The 209-nt window shown below is 62.7% G+C and overlaps 1 protein-coding gene across 1 annotated transcript in view; it reads right to left on the bottom strand.

The window, feature by feature from the left end:
* LOC119590894 (putative protein TPRXL) overlaps positions 1-209 on the bottom strand; it is a 7,389-nt gene that overhangs the window by 7,045 nt on the left and 135 nt on the right. The window lies entirely within an intron of this gene.

Here is a 209-nt window from a genome sequence, read left to right as displayed (position 1 = left end):
GGAGAAAGGACCCATGTGATTCACTCCTGGGTACGAGTGGGGGGGGACAGCAGAAGGGGGAACAGATCTCTGGAGGGGGGAGGCTGAGTACGCCCTAGAGGGGGCAGGTGACAGGGGGGGCCCAGAACGAGATGGCGAAGCAGATACGGCGCGGGTCAGATTGGGAGAGGCTGGAAGCGGTGACCGACTAACCACACCGTTGCCACCAT

The sequence above is a fragment of the Penaeus monodon genome, chromosome 28 (genome assembly GCF_015228065.2).
Source record: "Penaeus monodon isolate SGIC_2016 chromosome 28, NSTDA_Pmon_1, whole genome shotgun sequence".
NCBI lineage: Eukaryota > Metazoa > Arthropoda > Malacostraca > Decapoda > Penaeidae > Penaeus > Penaeus monodon.
Note: the sequence above shows the minus strand (reverse complement) of the source record. Positions and strands in the feature narration are given on the sequence as shown.